Source organism: Pollicipes pollicipes, unplaced genomic scaffold (assembly GCF_011947565.3).
Source record: "Pollicipes pollicipes isolate AB1234 unplaced genomic scaffold, Ppol_2.1 Scaffold_6138;HRSCAF=7277_pilon_pilon_pilon, whole genome shotgun sequence".
Taxonomy (NCBI): Eukaryota; Metazoa; Arthropoda; class Thecostraca; order Pollicipedomorpha; family Pollicipedidae; genus Pollicipes; species Pollicipes pollicipes.
This window is the reverse complement of record NW_023596818.1, coordinates 9,353,047-9,378,295: the sequence shown is the minus strand read 5'-3', so window position 1 is coordinate 9,378,295 and position 25,249 is coordinate 9,353,047. Positions and strand designations below refer to the sequence as shown.

The window sequence follows — 25,249 nt, the reverse complement described above, 5'->3', positions numbered from 1 at the left end:
TGCCTCGCCACAGAGTTACGCTCACTACAGTCTCCGCCGGAAGCGTGCCAAAGACCCGGCAGACTGTAAGCTGTTGAAGAGCCAACATTTTCACTAGCGGAGGGGTGATTTCGCCGTTTGCTAGGAGAGTCTGGTTCAGCACGTGCATTCAACGGGCCACACTGAAGTGGGTAAAATCGCGCTGTGCGCAAGTTGTGGGACCTGTCCGCCCCAGCTTGAACATCAAGCCGCCAAGGAAATAACGGGGGTCGTCACTTTGATGACGGGCATCAGCTACACAGTGGAGCGGCCCGACATCTGACCAACTACGGCTATTTGCAACTCCCCGTTCCACGACCGGACGGTGGCCTCGACGGCACAAGCCCGGCTCAGCCGGCCGACCCCAGCTTATTCTGTCCCCGTCCAGAACGGGCCTCTCGAGGCAGCTCGTCCTGCCCATTGAGGTCGCCATAGATGGCAGTTGTGGACCGGTTAAGCTCCGAGCAGCGCCGGCGCCGGCAACGGAAGAGCCCGGCCAAAGCGAGGCTTTACAGCATGCGTCAGCCGTTCAGTGGGGCACAAACCGTGCACTAGACGATGAAAAGTGAGACACCAGCAAGGGTGAAGTGACACTCTTTTCCATTCCACTTACTCCAGCACAACTGAAACCCCCACAACTGAGGAAGAAGCTACACTCCTGGTCGTCAGCAATCATGTTTCTGCCGGGGATCCGAAAAAGGCAATGTCTCAAAAGGTGTGAATAGGGTAAAGGTCTTGCGAAATTAAATTTTGCGCTTAGCGCCACCGGGTTATTTCAAACTTGCACGGAAAGTAGTGGCAAAAGGTTATGAAATATGGACCGCGTGAAAAGCGGGCCGCCCGTAGACGCCATTTTGTTCGCAAGGTAGTTTTGAGCTATATCTGTCGCAAGGCAGTAATAACGAAAATCCTCCGTTATCTTAAGTCCTTTTCTTATCTTCAAAAGCCATGATTGTAATTGGGTTGATCAACGTTTCGCACCTAAGCCATTTTTTACTTAACTTTCGCATGTTGTAACATGCAAAATATTGCGACCTTTAAATTCGTCACCCGCGCCGCAACGCTAACCTTTTCTATCGTCATGATGTAGTCATGAAGTCCTTTCATATGAACAGCCCGGGCAAACTTGCGTCATCACTGTATCATACATACGGCCAAGACACCCAGACAGGGACGGTGCACTCTAACCTAAGGCAAAACACCACAGTTGGTCAGAATATGCTGAACCGTCCCTTGCGACCAACTTCTTCCGGGTCTTGCATACTTAGCCATCTACTACCCTGGGTATACTGGGCCTTGGGTGGGTACCAGGTCAATGTGGGTGCATATTACGTGTTGACTGCGGTTTGGTCGTTCGCGATGTCAAACAGAGCATGGGCGACTGTGACCATTACGGTGTCCTACCTTCAAATTATTTTCGGAAACATCCATTTACGCTGCTTTAAGTTTGTGCGGCCACTTCAAGGCATCTCACCAATTTCTAGAATTTACTAGCTAGTCATAAGAAAAGTTTCCACGGGTCGTTTGAATATCTGGTCGCTTTTTAGTGTAATACAAGTTCCCACAGGTACCTTGAATATTTAGATGCTTTATGGTGTAATACACTGCCACAGTGCTGCAGTCACTACTGTACAAACTGCGGAAACTAAAGAATCATGCTATACAAAGGCTGAGGATCGTTTCAAAAAGAGCGACGCCAACATCAAATTTTAAAGTAGATTCTTTCCATGCGCCGCCATGGGGCGTATGGAAACGCTCAGCAATCTCAGAAACTGGGCGCGTCGTAGCACCGACGGAACCCACCGTTCCTGCGCCTACGATGACATGTGGCTGATATCATTTGTTTGATGGTGAAATAGGTCGCGCCTTTCCATTAAAAATTATATCCAATGCATATCTTAATGGATGTTCCAGACAAAATAAGATGAAATACCGAACTTGTTGTTAGCCTAGTTAACTCCCCCCTCGTGCAGCAATTTTGCTGGAATCAAATACGTGCTTGCAGCTTGTATTCAAACGCACCGAAGAAAGGGCCGTACAAATAATTTACAAACAACGAGTTTATTATGGCGTGGTGACTGTGGACAGGTAAACATACAGCACCACAACATGCTCGTTAAGTACTTTTTATTGTTGCATGACCATGTTAACAGCTCCGGGTGTGGCCATATGGGTCCTGGTGCCATTCTACAAATTGCACCTGATTCGCCAGCTGGCTGTCGTCAGATGTGGCGTCGATGGCCTGAAACGGCTGAACTGCACGCTCTGCGCTTCCGTTAACTACGGGTAATCTCTTTTCCAGATTTAAGTCCAGATTCTAAGCTCCACCGCCGGCCGATGCCCGCGTTACCGTAACAAATACTGTCGGATTCCTCGAGCCATCTTCAGTCGGTCACATCCAACAGTGCAAAAAGGAGCAGGACCTCGAGGTACCCAGACACAGTCGCTCACACCTGCTCACACAGCAGGAGGCTCTAGGCGGCGATCGATTGCTCCAGGTGCCTTGCCGTCTGCTAAAATATGTTAAAATCATCACCGATTTCGCAATAGTTTTGAACAGAGACATTACTTTTAGCTCCGGTGTATTACTGACGTACACCTTGTCATTCATGGGGGCTATTGGAGCTGGCTCGACACGAGCTAGCTTCAACAGTTCCCATGCCTGCCTGACACAAGCTATTGAAGCTAGCTTGACACAAGGAAGAAGAATGGAGGGGGGAGGGGGCTGCAAGAGATCTTAAGAAATCGCCATAAACAGGATGTTTCACCGTTTCAGGGCTGCGTTGAAACTGGTCCGAGAACGGCTCCATCAAGCATATCCACGGCATCCGCCATGGGTCAGACTCAATGCCTGGCTCTGGATCTATGCAGATGGAATCTGCCCGGGACGTCTTCCAGATATAAGGCGAACGTGTAGCATGGTCGCTAACAACCGTCTCTTGGCTACATCGCCGACTGCAGGTCCTGCTGTCAGTGACGTTCCTGCAGTACCAAGAGAAATGGCATACTTGTTTTTGTTACCTTATGGCCTTATATCTTGCACACATCCCAGGTATCTTCCTGGCGATAACCAAGCCGTGCCAGCCGTGCGGACCAGGGGCCATGCACGAAACCCAATACATGGCCAATGATGTGTATATACTTAAGATTTCAAGAAGATTTCAAGAAGAGCCGAATTCAGATGAGTTTAAAATCAGCCCAGGGATGAGATCACATATCCTAAAAATGACAATTTCTGACACTCTCTTCCATTCCCTTCTACCTCACGATCCAGCGTTGGCGGTGATGGCTGCTATGGGGGACATGACACACCCCAAGTATATGCCAGAGCTGTTAGAAATCCCAAAGTCCAAAGCTGTTGTATCACATGGGCGATTGTTCCAATCCATGCACATAAAGCCGCCTGCAGACATTTGTCACAGTGAACTCCCTATTCCATACAGCAGCGACTGAGATAGAGCAAGGGGGTGCTGCAGTGGAACCTCCATCGGTTTCCAGGCCGGAAGTCATTCTACTGGGGAAGTCTCCTGCTGTGAATGAAAAGTGACTTGGCTTCCCTGGTCAGCCCAAGTAGTTCATGCCCCTGTTTGCACTATAAAATGTGGCTAACTGTAGTTGGCTCGAAGCATTGACCAGTAAGCGGCAGGACAAAGTGAGCATCTGCGGACAGTCAGATTTGGCCAAGAATCTAGCTGCACTTCACGACAGTGCAGAGCAACAAGTTAAGTTGGTCTGGAAGCCCATCAACACCACAACTGACAAGAGCCAGCTGCAGGATCTGGCAAAGTTGTACACTGGCAGCAAAACACATATGCGGCCAGAGCTCATCACACAACAAAGCAAAAATGTGAGAAAACAGGTATTGACCGTCTTCCTCGACCTTCACCACCTGTGGTCACTGTGCCATAACATACATTTTAATAGTCAATCTCACGAGGCATGTTAATGAGATGTAACCAGAAGGTACATAATAGTGAAAAAGCTATTTAATAGTGAACAACTTGGAAGCATTTGTATTTTGTGACATCATGTGCTGTTTAGGCATGCTCTGAAATATACACAGTGACTCATTCATCACAATTTTTTTTATCACATGTCAATACATATCATAACTCTTCACTTGTCCATAATTTGCACAGTGGTGGCAATACTTTGAGAAACCACACCAAAAAGTGTCCAAATATTCAAAGAACCAGCAGGAACATGCTCCATGAAAATTACAGTTTCTTTATCTGAAATATCAAATAGCTTGAAATCTCCATATGTCTATAAGTTGCAAAGTGGTGACAATACTACTAGTTGTAGTTGGTACACTAGTAGCATCAAATAGTGTCCAAATATTCAAAAAACCAACATGAACATGCATCATGGAAATTAAATTTGAAAATGGTAAGATCACTAAGATCACATGACTATACACACATCAGAGCATGCCAATTAAAAAAATTAACTGGACACCTTGGTAAACATGAACATTTGGGAAAAATGCTTTTCTTTAAGAGACGAGGTGAGATGCTGAGATGAGGTGTGGGGTTGCAGTTCAGGTAACTAAATGAAACAATGTGAAGTTCTTCCCCCAAAACTCTAAAATGGACAACCTATAAAGGAAGTTGTCAGGTTGAACTCTGCCATCTAAGTTCTGTGCTAAAGTATGTTCATCAGTAGTTCCCCAAATCCATTGAACTGAACAGGGAAAGAATTTAAGTCTGCAGTGTTAGAGGCAAACAAGATGTCTACACTGCAGTGAAAGCTGTGACATCCCTGATCAGTTCTGAGAAGCTACATACATACATGTTGACACTCAATTTTTCAAGACTGATATTCTCCAAGTCTCCAAAAATTTGACAGCATGTGGATATTGATAATCAACCCACAACATGGGTACAAAATGCATATGATATTGCTTCCATGACTAATCCTCACTCTCATATCTGAACATTTCTGGCTTACGCAACTACATTAGGCTGTCTTCCTTTCCGGTGTCAAGAGCTTCTGCATGTGGATACAGCTTGTAGTCAAGGTGTATTATAGAGACAAGTGACTACTAAAAGTAGCCCCCATAGGAGCATCCTGCCTTGTTTACTATTGAGCACAATATTTATGCAAAGCCATTTGAGCCCTTCATAAAATTGCAATGACACTTCTTTAAGACATGTTCTTTTGGTAACTCGGCATATGAGCTTTGCCACACAATTACCTTCAATTACACATTCAGACTCCAATGATAGTAAGACTGTTCTTTGCTGACTTGGCCACTATTAAACCAAGCCACATTGTTCAAAATATCAAACATGTATTCAAAATTGCATTTGGGATCAGTGGTCAACAAATAATGATACAACCACAGAAGTGAACAAGTACCAAATTACTGACTTCCAGAATAACACTTGACTACCTTAAAATCAGCATGTAAATATCAATTTTGGCACAACAGCATCTACCCCTTTCAAGTTGTGTAGGAACATTGAAATTTAGCTGGTGATGAGTTCAGTCAGAGCAGCTACCACACATGTAATATGATCTGCAAAAGTATTTTCAGGCTTTACAAAAAGTGCACAGGAGAGGGATTGCATGAATCAAGCCCTCAAAACTAGAACATACTTACTTTGTAAATGCTTAATCACTCAGCTGCATTGAATATTAAATCCTGCAACACTGTGATGAATCCCACAATCATACATTCTGATGAATCCCACAATCCCCAGCCAGTCAGATCCTACCAATACCTTCAGAGAACAAATAGCTTTTGTTTTTCAGTCATCCCCATGCACTACATGCATAAATGCTTAATCACTTGGCTACAGTGGATCTCATATCATCTAAGGCTGTGATAAACCCCACAATCATATAATCCGATGAGTCTCACAATCCCAGTCAGTCAGATGCTACCAACACATTTGGAGAAAAAATCACTTGTATTTTGGTCATCTTCATGGATTAGATGTGTAAATGTTTAATACTTGGATACAGTGCACCTTAAATCCTGTACAGCTGTGACAAACCCCACAATCACATATTCTGATGAGTCTCACAATCACACAATCAGTCAGATTTTACAAAATCTTTGGATACTAAATACCTTGGCATTGGTTACCTTCATGGACAACATGTACAGTTTTGCCTTGGATGTATATCATGCAAAATTAAACCACAGGAGGTTAAGAGTCCAAGTGAGCCCACAATATCATATTCTGGTGGAATTGTTGTTAGCAAGCCACAATTGAGTTTAACTACAAGGTTGTGCTGATCCAGACATGAAATATCAAAGTGCCATGACAAACTTTCCAGTTTTTTTGTAACATCACATTTTCTTGGCTATGGCTATAAAAATGGCCTGTATCCACATAGGTATCCCACCAATCCTGCTCAGTCTTGCTATGTTCACTCCTGGCCTGGCCTGGTTTAAGGCAATGGTAGCATTCGCCTCTTAAATACAATGGGTTGCACACCTTCCTAACATTTGTGGTGGGTAAAGAAAAATAAATTTTCATCGAGTCCAGCTCATAAAAAAAAAAAATCAGCCATGATAAATGCTGCTATAAGTACTGATCAGATATATGGTAGTGCTCTGTGATCTTCAAATAACTTTTAAAAATCTGACCTGATGGTCCAAGGATTCCTGCTATCAGTTCTCTCCCTAACAACCCAAGATGAAAAAAACAGCTAGCATTGAAAAAGATCAAGAAGTAGAGGGAATGTAGGTCAAGGTATGACAACCACCTGTGGTCAGGGTACAGTCATGTTAATCTCAGCTGTGGTCAGAAAAAAACATGCTGGGAGGTTCCTGCAGCTGCTGAAAAGGCACGCATTTCTTAATCATGGTTTATCATTGACCTTGTCAGCAACGTAGGTACTACAATGTGATTGCATGCTACTTTCTACTGCCACAATCACACTGCAGTGAAAAAACAAGGTGGTGTGCAAAAAAACAATGTATGGGAACAAGGTGAGGCTCACCTTCTAATAACATAAGATTTAGTACACATGTTGCCTGAATGACAAATTCAAATGTCATAATACCACAAGTATCACAACAGGCAATGTGGGCAGATCACAATCGGTGTGGGGAATGCAGCAATAAATAAGCATGGAGCTATACCATTGGCATTGTGTGGAAGAAAATGGCTGATTAAAAGTTTGCTCAGGTTTTTCAAACTCAAAGGATAACAACTTTCACTTTGGCTGGTCCTTGGCTATCCTACACATGACTGGTCTGTCTGTGACCATCCAAAACCATGAACTTTACGTGCACAGCAAGCGTCAAAATTAGCAATACATGTAAGACTCAAGGTTTCTCACTGAAACCATACATGCTGAAAGCAAACACTCACAAACTGAAGCAAATGCATGCACAACAAAACATTTTTTGATGTTCTGACACCCATGACTGGCTGGAGCATACAACCAGGTAGCCAAGAGAAGTCAGAAATATCTTACATATTGAGAGCATGACCACTTTGAAAACTGAGTTATTGCACTGTACATGTGAAATCCAGTAAAACATTGAAAGCACATGTTACTTACCTAACAATAACAAACGATGAGTGGCTCTGTACACCTGCTTGTCCTTCTGTATTTGTTGGTTAATTTTCTTATTCTTTTCCTTTTGTTTTTTGGATTCATCTGCATCTTGTTTCGATGCAGCGCTTCCAAAACAACCCATGTCATAGGGCCTGCAGTCCAGGCAAAGGTAGGCTAGGAAGCCTGGACGGGCTTCACGCGGCCTGGTGTCCTTGCAGCCTGGATTCCCTATTTTGTCTGCTTTAGGGTTTCCACAAACACAAATACTGGAAGGGGGACATTGGCCCTCTATGTCACATTCCACCATCCCATGGTGACGTCTACACACTCCATATGAATCGCAGGCACCAGTAGCACACCACAGGGGAAAATATACAGAAACCGCCGCTCTTGACGACCGCCTGACGCCGAAGGGTGGGACTCGCAATGCATCCTGGGTAATGGTATCCCGTTTCAGTTCCAAATCGATGACTGTGTTCCTGTTTTGGGCTTCAAAACCCCTTTCGTGATATTTCTACTATTCACAGGTTTGAAAATGTGGTGTAAAATACTCCAGTTTATTATCGGGCTTCTCAAATTATCACAGAGTTAATAAAGGCCATGTATACCTTGTTATGTCGATCTAAAATATCCCCTGCTTTTTCGAGCTTGGCATAGGTGGCTCTGTCGGCAATGATGTGAGCATATAGAGTGCAGCACGCATGGTCTTCGGCGTCGATGCACGACCTTCGGTGTCGGCCTAAGGAGCCAATGCGCTCTTTAATAGAAATTATCATCACCGGTGCCAGGCATTCGCAGTGCGGGCTGTGAGGCGCGTTAATTCGCCTCTGAACCAACTTATTATGACAAATGTCATCTGATGGTGTGATGAATGTAAATTCCAAACGCAGGTCCACCATAATGCGCAAATGCATGAATGCTATGCCAAGTGAGCGATATGTGAGATCAAGGGCACAGGAAGGGCGGTACAGAAGGCAACTGTCCACTTTTGGCCTCCGTGGCGCGATGATCAAGGGCCCGGAGAATTGGCCGAAGGTCGTCACCAGGGGCCCCGCGACACAGGGCAGGGTCCTCAGATATAAGTCAGAGCAGGCAGGCTCCTACCCCAGGGGACCATTGCTACTTTCCGGGGGTCCAAAATGTCCCCAAAGCCTTTTCTTTGGCTGCGCCACGGGGTGCGAGTTATCTTTGATAAACATGCTTTCGGACGCATTAATTGTCCACACATCTCCCACACTGTCTTCCTCGCGCTTCCGCAGCTTGGTGCGACGGCCAACGTCGCTCGCTTGCAAGCATTCTGCACTGCCAAACATCGTGTTCGCTCGCGTTATATCGTTGCTGCTATCGTACCAGCTCCACATGTGCGAAGGCACTTTTTTTTGCTGGTGGGGGACAGGAACGAGTTAGCCTTCATTGACCTAATTTGGCCTTAAATTAGCCTAAAGTAAACCTTACCTGTAGTATAAGTAAACCTTACCTGAAGCATAAGCCAGTATCGTGTTCTGATTCCCCGTCGCGCCACTCCTCGATTGTCGCCTACTAAATTATCTCTGCTTCCCAACCTGCTTAGGCTGGGCCTGTCACTGAAAGATCACAGTCCATCGAAATAAATGAATAGGTAGGTTGCGCCCCAAGCCAAAATACTCCCAGCCCCAAGGACGACGCGTTCAAACGGTATATGAGCTGCGAAATTTGAGCAGTAAGAGCGATACACATACAAGACGAACTCCTTTTAGGGCATGGGGGACAGGTTCCGTAGATAGAGTACCCAAAGTAACAGCAGCAAGCGGTCGGCAATAACCGGGGAAAACAGTACCATGCTCTCCGTATTGGATTCTAAGCCACCAATCTGCAAAACCTGTTTTCGAGCTGTCAAAAATACGAATCCAATTTAAAGAATAAACGCATGGCCCCTCGCCCCTTTTGCAATGACGTTTTTGCCTGCTTGAGCTATAATATAGATATCCAAGGTCTATAACGTGAAATTGTGAAAAGACGACAGCAGTTTTCCCTGATTACAGAATGACATTCTTTGTTATTCGTTAACGTTTATCACAGAAGGCCTTTGGAGGAAAGGAGGGGTGGCGCACACGTGACCGCCGCGTTCTCTCAGGGTCGCGTTCGGGTGCAGACTGAGGCTAAATATGTACCCAGGGGTGGATTAATGTCTTTTCTGTAACCAACGAAGCTTGTAACGTTCTAACTTGTCACCTGAAACCAAGTCTGTTAAAAACCGCTGCAATGTAACCCAAAATGCGATAAACCACACGATGAAAAGATAATTGAAATGCAATACGTCACGACATCAAGTATTTTTGTTCCGGGGTTTTTACTTGCACTAAGTATCATTTACTGGCCATGCAAAAGGTATCAATGGCTAGGTCGCATATCTTAGCGCACAAGTGACCCGACCAGCGGGCCTACGGCCGACGAGCACGTCAGTTTTGCAGGGTTAAATCTATCCATGAAAATCGCTATCCACAGCTTTGCTATCAGGCTGCACGTTCTTTACTGTTACACATTACATCATCTTAATCTGGCAGTTGCTGTGTTGGCTCGTGTCCGTACCTGTAGGGTTTGAAATGAAGATTTATAGCTCCCAAAATTGAGATTTCTAATCCAGTGAAATCTGCAATTTGGAAATATTTAATTCCAATCAAGAACCGCCACTGAGAAGTCCAACACTGGATAACCTATTTCGTGGTCTAGGTTACACGGATGGTGGGCCAATGTCCGCGCAACGAGCCGTGTTTCGTGAGATTGGTTGCTTATTTCAGATTTTGGAAACCGAGACTACTTTGCCATATAACGAACTTGCTTAGTGTTTCGCAACAATTTTGATTAAAGGATCGCTTGTGGAACAGGATCTCGACTTTTTAAAATAGCATTTGGGCAGCGTACATATGATAACCACCCACGGCATTTGGCCGCCATCCTGTTATGGGTATACTCACACAACACATCACATGTTCCAGCTGCGGACCTGGGAGCTAATGATCCCATATCACGAACTCGTGAACAAATTAGAGCAGCCCGTGAAATACTTGTTGCATTAAACCGCGCCGTGTCATTATATTGCTCTGCATTATAGCGGGAGTGCCATGGGCGTGCCATGCGTGCTATATGAGTATGCGGTGTCAGTATTTCATTGCAGCGGCGGTGCGCCACTCACTATGGCGTCGCTATTTCGAACACTATTTCGTCACTTTTTTGAACACACGACTCGAATGTCCGGCGCAGTAGCAGCCAGGTGTCCAACACAGGAGGGGCCACGTGTCCGGCACGGGAGCGGCCGTCCGGTACAGAAAAGGTCGCGTTTCCGGTACTGGACCGGCCACGTCTACGACACAGGAGCGGCCGCATACCGGCACAGCAGCAGCCCTCGTGCACTAGGGCAGCTGTGTGTGCGGTCACGGAGAGGCTGCGTGCCAGCACAGGAGCAACTGTCCAGCGCACGCGTGGGCACACGTTCGGCATTGAGGCTACCGCGAGTCCAGCACAGGAGAGGTCGCATGTCCGGCACTGGAGTGGGTGCGTGTTCGGCACTAGGGTGGGTGCACGTTCGGCACTGGAGCGGCCGCGTGTCGGGCACAGGAGCGTGCCGCGTGTCCAGCGCAGGGCTGGAGAGCAGTAGCGTCGGGCTGCAGGGTGGTTACTCTTTTCCCTGATACGCCATTTTCAATAACAAGGACTGATGGGGAGCGGTCGGAGAGAGGGAGGCCGATGCGACCCCTCTGTCGCTTCCAGACCGAGAAAGAAAGGGCCTTGTAAAAAGAAAAAATAAATGGGCCTCAACATTACGTTGCAGTAAGCGATGTGTTGCACGTTCCTAGGTTAATCATTGCCCCCTTCTAGGCCAGGTCAAAGGTCAAACGTTCCTGAAAGTCGAGCTCTGAACTTGAAAGGAACGTACGCATGACATCATTCCCCTTAGAGACACGGTACTTGAACAGCCATGTTTATATACGTATTTATGATGAAGGGATCCGTTAAAGGGAGTATTCCACATTTGTTTTGGGATTTTGGACTGGAATAGAGATTTCTAAGATAGCTCGGTGCGTTTCATGGACCTGCCCTTGTTAAGACCTAAATTTCTCTACTTTTTGAGCTACTCGCGAGCGAAGATGTGCAGACTTCCACTTGGGGGAGACTATTTCCAGATCGCCCAGACATCCAGAGGCCGTAATGGCGTAATTTATATTCGGCAAATCCATAAGGCATGAGGCAATAAAGACCAATAAAAACATAATTGTCGAGTCATTCATATGTGGCGTTCGTGAACATGATTTTTAGATATAACGACTCTCAATTGGCTCTCAATCAATTTAATGCTAGCTACGATGACGAAATCGAACAATGCCGTGACTATTGAGAAATAAGTTTACTAAACAGTGATTTGTGTTATCTACAGCAGTCCTTTCCGCCTAAAAGCATATCAATGGTTACAATTAAATATATTTCATCATATACCATGCTTGGTTAACTATCTTCAGCTGTGGGATATTCCATTTAGAGGGAGTGTCCCACATTTGTATGGGTTTTAACTGAAATAGTCATCTTCAAGATCATCCCGCGCAGTTCACAACCCACCCTTTTTACAACCCAAACTCGTTTAGCTTCTGAGCTACACGCTCGCGAAAATGTGCGAAATATTTCGGGAGGGGGGACTATTTCAAGATAGCCAGGCATCCATGATGGACTAATGATGTCATTTAAATGCTATCATCCCATTGGCCACGAGGCAATCAAGGCCATGAAAAATATCATTGTCGAGTCGTTCATATCTGCTGTTCGTGAGCACCATTTCCAGACAAAACGGCCGTCAATTGCTCTCGATCAATGTTGTGCAGGCACCGTGACGTGGTCAAACAATAACGCATCGAGGAGAGTATTCGCTTAACAAAGAATCTGTGGTGTCTAGGGCAGTCTTTTCTACTAAGAAGTTTACCATCAGTTAAAATGGACTTATTTCATAACATCTGATGCTTGCTTCAATGCATTCAAATGTGGAACATTTCTGTTAAGGTGTCGGCACGCCGCGCGCGTTCAGTGCCACCGGCGATTACCGCCCGTCGCCCGCGCCGGTCGTGGATCGCCGTGCAGCGTTCCTAAAATTCAGGAGGTGAGCAGAAAGCAGAGTTGCTAGGGACAAGTCAAAGCACGCGCAATGAATGCCCAGAGATTACGGAAAGTTTGAGCGAAATCGACGACATGCCGGGGGGCGGGCGGGGGTGGGGTGGGGGGTATCCTCCGCAAATCTCAGGGGCCCCCATGCCAAGCTGATCGTCATTTTGAAGCGCTGAAGGCTGTGCGCAGTCTAGCGGACCTCAAGCGTATCCGTGAGACCCACTTCATCGCGGATTCAAAATCACTTCAGCAACTGGTGCAGACGCGCCCTCCGGCCAGAGCCTTTTCTATTCTGCCATACAATACATATGCTGGTGCACGTATTGCATGGCAAATTCACGACCTGAGTCTGCACTGGAGACTGGGTCATGCCAGTTTCAACCATGGGAGCGAAGCTGCTGACTGCCAGACCAACGAAGTAGTAGTTTTGGACCAGGCCACAATGCCGACGACCCGTGAGTGTCGTCGGGATTGTAGTGTAAGTATATCAGGTGCAACACTATCGATCTGGCCCACGTCAGAGTCACGATAATCCGCGACCAAATACCACACCCCGTGCCTGACCTTGCCCTTCCAAGGCTCATCACTGTCTTCCAGCAGTGGATGAATGTGAGTTTTAGATAGGTGGACACATTTAATTCGATCCGTCGTTTGGAAATAAGGTTAGACTATCCTGTGAAAGGCTGATTGATTACCTATGAAACTTAAGATTGGAGTTGCGACCACTCATACTATGGGTGGGCAAAACCCTGACATAAAACAATTGCTCTTTGCAACGGATGTTTCCAGCCCTTGACATATGCGTCACTCAGTCGTAATGTTATCCTGGAATCAATTTAGCACGCGTTCGTTTGTGGATTTGGCATACTTTGTGTAAATTTGAGGTTTTTCCACCAAGAGCAGTGACAGATCAGGTCAAAGAAGCCCAGCTCTAAAAGCCTTCGACTACACCTCACTTTTTGAGTGTTATGCTGTCTATCGTAATGGAACGTGATAGTGCCCACAGTTTGTTCATTTAACTTTTTTAACAGTCCAGACCAGTGACCAGAAATTAGGTAATTTACTATTTTTCGTAAATAATGCAAGATTGTCCGTATATTTGTTTACTCTTAGTATATTCACATGAGAAAATGAGTGCTAGTTCACGTACGAAAATCATTACACGACATTACTTGACCTTGGCCCAGGTCATGAGCTACCGCTATGAGTGCCTTTTGCAAAACACATGTTGTGCTCAAGATAGACAGTTTTACGTGGCAAGTGTGGAAGCAGAACTCGAGCACTCCACCGAAAACATGTGGTATCATTTTAATGCATAAAGAGGCCGCATTAAGTCACATGAAAACATGCAAGACCGTGTGAGGTCATCCAAGGTCAATGAGCTTTGTTGTCGGTGGCGAAGAGGCTGGATGAATGTGCGACGCGTGTAACCACCTCCTTGTCGAGTTTGTGAAGCTGATGCCGTATAATTGTACCAGTGTGCTTGTTCTCAGTTTGTTCTCTATGTGATCTTGAGTGCCTGTAGATGAACAGCGCACTATTTGTGGTCATAAAGCATTGTGCTTGTCACATTGAAGCGGTTAGCACCTAATTTTTTTCATTTGAGAGGTTGATGGCTTTGACCTGAGTTAACTTCGGCTGATCTCAATGCAAGCCAAGAATGGAATTTTTTGTGTCTGGAATGCCTTTTCCTACAGCTGCACCTGATAAAATAAACATAACATCATTTTGTGGAGAAGTATCGTTCTTGTAGGCCACTGGTAGACCAATTTTGAACGATGACCTGCTCTGACCTGACCCTTGTGGAAGTACAAAAAATGTTTAGAGAGGGCTCCCCAAAGTCGTAACGCTTATTCCCGTGCCCTCAGTATCCATCTTTGCGCGTTTACGAAGGTTTTGACTGCATCTATTGGAACGATTGTTCTTTACTTTCGCGACTCCTGGTTGCCCCTTATTTGACCTGAGGTCAAAATTTTATGCGTCTTTTGTCATAATTGGCAGGGACGTTAACGACAGAATATTGTTTGTCAGACCGCGTCTGGAACTTGGAGAACCCAGGGGAAGTCAACTCCGCCCCCCCCCCCCCCCCCCGGCCGGATGCGATTGTCCTAGAACCCCGGTCGGACACAGGTTAACACGCACCCGAGTGGTCGGTTGAAAATCCTTCACCCGGGTGGGGGTCAATTTGATTCTCCCTGGGATCTAGGATTCAAAGATGGCTAGATGCATCATATTCATAGAGTAAGTTGACCTACATTTGAACTCACTTGTGGCAAAATTTGGGGTTTCTAGGTAATAAGATTGTAATCAAATAAGGTCAAATAAGGTTTAATCCCAGATTGGTGATAAATATGCCCCAAGACCACCTCATGCAATCGCCGTGGAACACGTTCGGCGTGCCGACACCGCTGGGTTAACGGATTCCTACACCATAAAGATGTGTGGGAACACGGCTAATTCAATTCGGTGTCATTGTGGACATGACGTTCTATATAAGGGTGTGTTAAGTTAATAAAATCGATGTTTAGGAAAAATGGACCTTTGACCTGGCAACGCGGGGTAAATTATTGACGCAGCAACATGCAACTGATTGCCAGTCGTAAGATGTTGGTGGGGCCCACGCCCTGTTTTCCCGCGAGGCCCTAACTTTCTTTGTTAAGAAACGGCAGGGACGGGGCGTTTCGACCTCCACATGCCCTTTATCCAGTCCTCGTTATAAAAACGTCGAATCAGAGCGAGGGTTTGGCGCTCAGCAGCCCTGCGTCGGGCACGGGGCCCCTCCTGTGCCCGACACGCGGCCGCTCCAGTGCCGAACATGCGCCCACCCTAGTGCCGCACACGCACTCACCCCAGTGCTGGAAATGCGGCCTCTCCCGTGCCGGACACACAGTCCCTTCTGTGTCGGAACACGGCCGCCCCGGTGCTGGACGGCTGCTCCTGTGTCGGACATGCGTCCGGTCCGGTGTCGGATATTCGGCAGTCGCAGTGATCGAAATTGCGACACTCCGGTGAGCGGCTCACCGCCGCTGCATTGATGTAGTGACGTCGCACGGTCAGTTAACATGCAGACCATTATAAGGGCACTGTGCAGGTTAATGCAACAAATAGTTTACGTTTTGTTCTAACTTTTATGAGTTGGATTTTTTTATTACGGGATCATATGATTTAATGTGCGTTAACATGCCCATGCAAGGCTAGCGAGGAAATGTAATGAAAGGTTATGATGTGTATGCTGTTCAAATACTGCTTAAAAGCATCGTTTTTGGTCCATGAAGGGCGCTGAAATCAAAATCGTTGCTAAACATTTAACAAGGCCGTCATATAACCAAATAGTCGCAGCGCCCGAAAATCACCCAGACGGTAGAATAGGTTATCGAGTGCTGGGTTTCTTGCTGGTTATCTTGCAGTTATAGACAAAAAGGCCAGAGGTGTAATAAATCGCTTTTATAGTTGTATTGCGGTCGTTTCTGATAGATTTCGCTGCAGGTGAAAACTTGTGTTCTCCCAAATTTCGTCGGTGACAGAAAGGACACTTTTTCACCCCTGACTGGCGTTGATCCAGTACGTGCGAGAAAGTGCATGGAGTTAGTTACGTACCATTTATCGTTGTAATGCAGATGCTAACCAAACATGTTTTCACTTTTCTCCGTACATGTAACACCTTTGGTTTTAACACGCGCCCGGATGGCCGGCTAGATACCCTTTGCCCGGGTGGGGGTGGGGGTCAAATTGACCCCCTGAGATCTCAGGAACTAAGAAAGCTAAAACACAAAATTTAAAGGGTGTATTGACCTGTACGTGAACTTATGTATATCAAAGTTCCAGGTTCCTAGAGAACCTTCGGCTCAAATAAGATCAAACAAAGTCAAATCTCAGGTTGGTCTCCAGTGTCCCCAAAACCTAGATAACTGTGTCTAAGCAAAAGCTCACACGCTCATTTAAGGTCAGTGACCTTGTTTGACCTTTTGAAGGTCATGGTGACCAAAAGCATGCAAGACTGCTCTGAGTTTTGCATTTGAATAAGCGACAAAGATTACGCTAGATAGTATGTCCAAAAACAAACTGTTGACCTGGGTCATTGTTGTTCACTGACCTATTCTGACCTCTAAGAAGTCCATGGAGATACATAATGCGGCTCCTGCTGTCAACAAATTTGAAATGAGCACCAGAAACTACCCCTTACAGCAAGCCCTACAGTAATAAAACAGGTTGGTTTTAACCGTGGTCTGACCTTCATACCTGCCCATGGGTCCACGTAGTTCTCTCATTCAGTAATCGTATTGCCTACGGAAGCATCTCAGAGATGTATGATTTCGTCTAGCGCTTCATTGCTGCATCAGATTGAGTGGTTCCCTAAAAATTGTCTTCGCTGAAACCATGACCTGACTTTGAACTGCCATAGATAAGCGACCTTGCAAGCTACATCTAAATTTTTTGATGCTAGACAATCTGCTAGTCAATTGTCTACAGCCATACAAAGTTTGGCGGCTACGCCGCGCCATTCGGAAACCATTCTGGAAAAACCTCCGGAGGGGATCAATTTGACCCCCACCCGAGCGCGTGTTAACCGAATCGATATGCTCAGCAGCCGTAAGACCGCTACGCCGGCCATTCATGCACTAAGACCTACGATTTAACCACCGGGGCCGTTGGTATGGCCAACAAGTGATGGTTTAGCTCAACTGAACCACACATTTTGTGTGGCTTACTGCATTTATAATTATGTTGCAACGGTTTCTGGAAGTCTGCGTGTTCCAAATCTCGTCGGTGACAGAAAAGGCACTGTTTCACCGCAAGTTCTAACACTTGCAACACCGACCGTGCCGCTCTTTCCCGGGACCCACCTCCCAAAACACGCCGAGTCCAGTCATTGCCCAATTTCGACTGCGGCCCTCTTGACAGGCGGGACCGTAGATGTTTTTACGTGTGGCGTAGTTCTCCGACAGGGCTGTAGGGGTCAGGGTCACCCCGTTTGGCCGGTTTGCAGCTGACCTTTCTGCGACAGTCGGGCAGAATAACGCCCCGCCCCGGGCTGTAGAAGGTCACCCAGTACCATCGTATTGAAAGGTGTGCACCCTTCATTTAATACGCTGGACGCGCGGTCCTCGCGCGCGTGGCAGAGCTGTTGACAGTTGACCTCTGACCTCACAGCTGACCTCTGACCGCCGCTCCGGCTGGATCGCTCGGCACCTGTTCCGCCCACGCTCTCGCTCCCCTGTTACGCTGATGGAGTGACCGGCCGAGCCGAGAGAGAGTGTCTGCGGCGCAGTATTGCCTGGTGACGGCGGCGAGTGACTACCATCGGGATGCACGAGAAGGCCATCAAAACAGCGCTTTTCGAGGCGATAAAGGAGAGAGACTTCCAAAATATCCTTAAGGAGCACGTGAGGGCGGCCGTGACCGAAGCTGTAGCCGTCACGGATGAGCAGATCAAGGAGCTGAGAGAGGACCTAGAGGAAACCAAGGATAAACTGAACGAGCTGGAGCAACACTTTAAACGTCTGTGCCTCAATATCAGTGACATACCCGAGGAAGGTCGGAACGGGCGAACAAACCGGCTGGTGATCAACACAGCTAAAATGGCAGGTGTGGAGATCGCCTCAGGCGGCATCGACATTTCTCACTGAGTTGCCCCCCCCCCCCCCAAACCAGGGAAAAGCCGAACGATCGTGGTTCGGTTCACGCACTTCACCAAGCGCCAGTACGTGTAAAACGCGGGGAAGGAGCTGGAGAAACCGCGTCCGTTCCAAAGCTCTACCGTGACGGTTGAGATGGCGACAACATGTTTATTTCCCACAACCCGACTCGCGATTTTCAGCTTATCCCCTCCAAAGCCCGGCAACTTAAAAAGGAAAACAAGGTCTTCGCAGCGTGGTCAGATGTAGGGAAAACTCAAGATCCCTGTGAGAGAGGGGTACCAACGCGTGTCATCATATCCATGAGGGACATGATGAAGCTGGTGGACCCAGAGCCATCAGCGGCGGCGGCAGCAGCAGCCGGGACAGATGCAGACGGGTTTCGAAGGATGACCGGGGCAAGCGGAAGCAGCAGATCGACAAAGCAGTGCAGTCGTCATTTCAGGAGACACCAGGCGCCGCCCCTGCCGGCAACAGCTCGGCTGTCCGTGGCCCACTGCTGGGCATACCTGATGTCACTATTGCCTGCTGGCCCCTTATCCACTTGACTTGTGTCAGCTGACGTCGAATGATAATAACAATAACAATAATAATAATGATAATGATATTAGTACTAATACTACTACTAATAATAATACTGATAATAATACTGATACAAATACTACTACTAACAAGAAGAATTATAAGAATAAGAATAATAGCCAAACGCACAACACATTCCACACCACATTCACTTTCTGCACACTGTGTCAAATGGACATTAGGCTAGACTCGGCATGCTCGCAGATATCCAAAATTCACTTGCCATCAGTGGCATCGAGACAAATCCAAGACCCCCACAGTCACATCGACAGCAGAACCTCACTATTGCAAGCGTCAGCACTAACAGCATCACGGCCAGAAAACGACTGATGTATTTAACCAACTTGTAGAAACCAACAAGATGAAGATATTCGCACTTACGTAAACCAGGTTATACGACGCCATTGCTGGAAGTTCACGTGAAGTCAAAGGTTTCCACACACCGCTGACTTGACGTAGAACCAGACGCAAGGTGCAGACCCCTTTTGCCCACGTACATCGCTACATACATGTACCAAATACTGAATCAATTCGAGTTAGATGACGGAAATTTGTGTGGGCAAAAATTAAAACACGAAGCTTTACATTATTGGTATGCTGCGCTCACCAAATGTATTGGTATGCTGCGCCCCAAATTTCACAGCAGACAGATGCCAGCTGTCCACTGGAGACCTCACAGAATCTGTATGCCAAGCACAAGTCCATTTTCTCATACCCATGTTGATGCTGGGCGACTTCAACACTGGAAACAGTTAACTTGCTCAACGAATTTATCAAAACGACATCACAACTTTTGAGCACACACTTTAAGACACGACAGAAACGCTAGATTTACAACAGGTTATCAAACAACAACACTAGTAGCTGACAGCTGCGAAAACCTCCGCGACCTCATCTTCACAAGAAGCAGTGATATAGTCATCGACAGCGGCACTGCATCACCCTTTGTGCAACTCGATTACTCTTTCATATACGTGACAGTCCGAATAATTATTCCTCCAGAAAATACAACAAAGCCCTGAACAGATACTCAGGATCATTCAAAACTATACGCTCCTCTCCTCACCAGACTTCTACCAGATACTGACTGGGCCCACCCCATGAATAATGATGTAGGCACAGCGACCGAGTTATTCATATCTGCAATGCATCATGCCTCCCCGCTCCAATTCCAGTTAAACGCAAAAAAAACAGCCGAACCCAAAACCATGGATAGCTTCGAACCTAAGACGGAAAATCGAAAAGCGCGACAGCTTGTTCAAAATTGCAGAGGAAACCAAAATCGATTGCAACTGGATAGGTGGAGGCATCAACGCACCAGGATAACAGCCATAAATAGACCCCAGAAAAGGAATATTTACGCAACTAAGAATCGAAAATTACTAGCACAAAAGCATAGCCATAACAAATAACCATTAAAATCAACCAATGGTGGCACAATTGGTCCATTCCAGACCAAACCTACAAAGTGTACATTAGACCTCCTTTTGACTACTGCGACGTCATCTACGACGGACGCATCACAGTACAGGACGCGATCAAACTCGAAACACTACAAAACAGAGCCGCGAGACTGGAGAACGGGACACTGTTTAGAACGCGATCCGACAAACTGCGAGCTGAGTTAGGATGGAGAAGACTGACAACGAGGCGACATATACTCCAACTGACGCACTATCACAAACTAAACAGCCCCGGTCAACGTGCACCGAGCTACATCACAACAATCATGTCATATACCCACGCTCAGGACGTTAACAGAGATCTCAGGAATGCGAGCACGCACTCTACAGCCACCAATCCCACATCATCGTATCGGAAACCGGTTTTCCCAAAAAACGTTATGGAATGAATTGCACGATACCATACGACACCTCACCCACTCCACCTTCAAAAACAGCTTTGTGAGCGGTTGAGATTTCCCGATCCACCCCACTGCTACACCGCACAATAAGAGGGAGGAAAGGTTTTGCATGCCAGGCTAAGAATGGATATGCCCCGCTTGAATTCACATATATTTTTTGCTGAAAAAAAAACAGCTTCGCCGACTTGCCAGTAAGGACACAAAATTGAAGACATTCGTCATTCCGTCCTTTTGTGCCAAAAGTAAATCGAATAACGAAACGATCTGTTTGATAGCATATCTCAAACGTTACACATCGATTTCAGACACAAGTTCATTCATATCAGCCACAATCTCTACTACACGGCGCAAATCACAACAACGGCGACGATCCAGTGGTGGGCTCCCATTTCCAAAATTTTCCACTCAAATCTAAACGATTCATCGACCTGAAGTGTTATCAGTTATCTCTCTCACCTTACTATATGGACTGGGCATCCCCATGGAGGCGTGTGATGGCTGACCATCCAGCTGAAGCAGATGGCTGAGCGCGCTCTGCCGTGGCGGCGACCGCGGTTTAGCACTTTTTGTGTTTTAGGCGATGCGTTTTGATTTCAGCTCTTTCTTTTGCGCTTTTCTGATTTACATTCGCATTGTTTGCATGTCTTGTTTAATCACCATGACTGTGATGACGATGAAATGATGACGCTCACGCTGCGCTACTGTTCCTGCACCCATGCTGGAGTTGTATGCACAGACTGAATATGCTAGTGTCTACATTCTATAAATTGCATTGTAAATTGTGCAGTAACTGCAAACATGCTCTTAATTGTATGCTAGTGCGTTCACTACTTGCCGGCTAGTTAACCCTCCGATTGTCATCAGCCGTTATTGAGTCCTGAGAAGGCTGAATACTGTCATTCACATACGTTGGACTGCCATGGATGCGTCACTACCCGATTTTTTTCCTTGCAATTGCTAGGATTGCAGTCAGGGTCTTCAGATTGCAAGTCCAGTGGTCTACCAATTGGGGCAACCGAGGATGACGAACGTTGTTTCTCAGGCGGTTGGCTCAGTTAGTAGAGCATCGGCGTCGCAAGAAAGACCCTGGTTCAAATCCTAGAAATTGCAAGGAGATAGTTCGTAACCATCGTCTGATTCTTTCAGGACTCAATAACAGCAGACAACGACCGGAGAGACAGTTTGCCGAAACGTTGCGAACACATACAGAAGAACACATACAGTTGCGTACACACTAACATACCAGACGAGTGCGATGGTCCGAACAATTTAATCCGTGATTCTGATGCGTTGCTACGTCCCTAGAATTTAGGACCTAAGTACGTATGGAAAGTGTGTGTGTGTGTGCTAAGAACGTACGCAATTGATCGCGAAAAATTGAACGCATGGAATTGTTCGCAAGCAATTGAACGTAAGCAAGCATTCGTAACGAATAAAGTTGGTTTACAATACTACGTAAAAAAAGCTCGCGAACAGTGTAGGCGTATGAACAGCGTAAGTTGGGCGCATCCCTTGTTTCTGAGAATGCTGAACATTAAGCCTATGGCAACACATGGGGATAATTTACTTCGGGGTGGTGGATAATGCCTATATGACTAGTGCTCCAGCACAGATCGACCACAAGATCACCAAATTACGCACTGCCAGCTCTCAAATTAAGGTTTAAATCCGAGCGAGCACTTTCTTACCATCCAGCGTACTGCTTAAAAGTAATCATCTTAGGCAATGTTGGATCGGGTGCGAACAAGGTCCTAATCGAACGGGATACATCAAAGCGGATTTAGATGGTGCACCATTCTCTCTGGACTCTGATTTACTTTACATAAGCAATCGTAAACCGTTGTCATTCACGAGTCTGCCTACCGTAGTCCGCGATCGGGCTGGCTCGCCGCGTCCGTCAGCTGGCGTCAGTGGCGCGCTCAGGGGCGTCAGATTCGTCGACAGAGACACCGTCAGGGTGAGGGATGAACGGGGAGCACAAAATACTCGGCTGGTGCACTACAGCGGACTGGTTTTGACTCCGCACGTACGATTATCGTGCATCTAATGTTTTTGTTTCAATTTTTGAGCCTCTGGTCCCATCCATTCAAGGGTCATCTCCCACTACCCCGAATGATTCGGATTCATTTCCTGGCCGCTTCAGAACATTAAAGTTCATGGCATGAAGAGATGTGCTAGTTGCAATATTTGACCTGACATCTGCCATTGCGTTTGTCCATCGTCATCCCTTACCCTCTATATGGGTACCTCCGAATTGATACTATATCTGAGGCCTGACACGAGAAGTAAAGGTCTGCGTTCCAGCAACAGCACACATTTGCACACAGTTTTGCGAACTCTTGTCAAGGGAAATTCACCCTTGACGAGCATTTGCGCGCAAACTTTGTGTCCTTACACAAAATATTAAAATACGAATCTTTTGTAAATAGTTTTTCTCATCAAGCGTTTTCTTGGACTGGCATCTGCGGCTGAAATTTGTGTAGGAACAGCTACTCGCGACCTTTTGTGTGCAAAATTTTGCGCGTGCGAACATTTGTTTACAAGCTTTTTCAGGCAAATATTTTGCCACATAATCGTTACCTAGACATATCTTTTCCACCACAAGCCTTTCCCGCTACGAATTTTATACCCTTCGTTCTTAATCCTGCCAAATATTAGGCATCCTAAACTAAACCCCGTTCCCGGGCGCAGTGCTGCCACCTGTACAGACCATCAATGTGGTGCGGAATGATAGGTGGCGCTGCCACACTGGTTTTGCCGTGGTGTGGTGGGTATTTTATGCATTAAGAACCGCAAATACGAGGCTTCAAGCCGTGTTTGGAATCTAATTTCCTTTCAAATGAGCAGAAATATAAGTCAGAAGAGTCAGAAGACATGAACAAATGCAGATATATAAATATACACAAACATATATGTATATACACATTTGTGCATGGCTCAGTCATGAAGTTCGTGAAAAACACTATCTGCCTGCAGATCAGCCATATGGCAGGTGCCCCTGCCAGGGCCGCCATGTAGCTAGGCACTGATCATGAGGTATATATCGATGTTAAACATCAGCTCGCGCATAGGTGGCAACACGTCGCTACTTCCAAATAGGGCTCACGCATTTCGTGCGGCGTGACTGTAAGGCACGTTGTAGGTGCCGTCCCTGGGCTCGCAGTCTGTCCGGTGTTGCCGGCATTACACCAGTGTGGGCACTCCGAGAAAGTGGGAAACACAAGTTCAATGTGGACGGCACCACAGCGATCGAGGGTGCCGCTCCAGGTCAACAGACAGAATCAACAGTCAACAGTCTACAGTCTACCAGGTCAACAGTCAACAGTCTACTGTCCTCCGAGCCAACGAGAAGAACCCAGCAGCATTTTGTTCGGCCCTTCGACGATCGGGATTCCCGGGAATGCTCCGGCTGTGGGCACAAGTAACGAAGGCAGCGGACGCGCCATTAAAACTCGATAAGTGACTAACAGTAACTAAGGAGTGCCCGGTTGGTTAACGTAAAGGGCCCCGGCCCGATCGCAGGGCCCTCCGAGCAAATGAGTAGAACCCAAGACCAATGTGAAAGGCTTCTGAGCGATCGAGAGTGCCTTAGTAGATGTACATACATATATCCGACAGCATCGTATGGCCACCCGAGGAAATCGTAGTCATAGACCATGCCAAAATAGCCCAGAAACGTGAACTATACGGGCTGAGTTTCGTGCGGTTTTAAAACTACATTTCTGACCACTTTCAGTGTGTAGATCTGAGCTCCCGCATCACGGCGTGATAAACTCAAGCCCAGCCCAGGATACAGCCAGGGGACGTCAATGGGGTCAGTGCCGTTTATAACCTGCTCAAACGGTATCAGTTTGCACGTAGAAGCAATGCCACTATTATGCGATATGCCGATTATACACAACTTATGTTTTCTGGGAGAAAACGTTGCCTTATTGTACTCACTCAACGTGGCGAGTACAATCAATGAGTAAGCATACTTCACACCATGAATCAATGTTTCAGTTAAAACTCGATGAACTGGAATTCCAGTAAACCCCCGATGGTAGTCTTAGGTACGCCGTACACGCTAATTGCTCCGGAATGCGCTACCCACCTACGTCAGTAAGCAGCACTATTATAAACAAGTGTCCCTTGTGAAAACCGTAGGTCTAGGGATAAACCGTACGCTACCGTTTGAGCCGCGCATCGGACAGCTTGTAGCCAGCTTACGGGCCCCACTGGCCTGTTATGCAAAACACCTCTCCGAAAGCCATAGTCCTCTCTCTCTCTCTCTCTCTCTCTCCTCTCTCTCTCTCTCTCTCTCTCTCTTCTCTCTCCTCTCTCTCTCCTCTCCTCTCTCTTCTCTCTCTCCTCTCTCTCTCTCTCTCTCTCTCTCTCTCCCTCTCTCCTCTCTCTCTCCTCCTCTCCTCTCTCCTCTCTCTCTCTCTCTCTCTCTTCGCTCTCTCCTCTCTCTCTCTCCTCTCTCTCTCTCTCTCTCTCCTCCTCTCTCTCTCTCTCCTCC

The 25,249-nt window shown here is 46.7% G+C and overlaps 1 pseudogene; it reads right to left on the bottom strand.

Moving 5' to 3' along the window:
• Positions 1-7,954, bottom strand: part of LOC119105289 (guanine nucleotide-binding protein G(s) subunit alpha-like) — a 42,642-nt pseudogene extending 34,688 nt beyond the window's left edge.
• Between the last annotated feature and the right edge of the window lie 17,295 nt (positions 7,955-25,249).